This window comes from Balaenoptera borealis (genome assembly GCF_965194805.1).
Source record: "Balaenoptera borealis genome assembly, chromosome: 14".
In the NCBI taxonomy this organism is placed as follows: Eukaryota; Metazoa; Chordata; class Mammalia; order Artiodactyla; family Balaenopteridae; genus Balaenoptera; species Balaenoptera borealis.
The window spans coordinates 1974908-1975270 of NC_138875.1; positions in this window are offsets into that span (position 1 = coordinate 1974908).

Consider the following 363-nt stretch of genomic DNA (forward strand, 5'->3'; position numbering starts at 1 on the left):
GGCGCGCGGGGGGCGCCCGGGTCGCGCCGGCGAAGGGTGCTGGCCGGGGAGGGAAGGCGCGGCGGGGCGCCGGGGCACCCAGCCCCTGGCACGCAGAGCGCGAGTTTCTGAGGCTGAGCCTCCCTGATGGGCACGCGCCCGGGCGCCCGTGCCTAGTGGCACCGTCTTTTTGGACGGGGCCGCCCGAGAGGGGACACGGACCGGAGCCGGAGCTGGACCTTCCCGGACCGGGGCGGTTGTCCGGAGGACGCAGGGCTCCCCGTGTCCAGGCACCACCGCCCGCTGATCCGCCCGAACCCGGGAGGAGGGACCTGCCGGTGCAGCCCTGCGGGTGGAGAGAGCCCTCTCCGCGCCTTACCGACT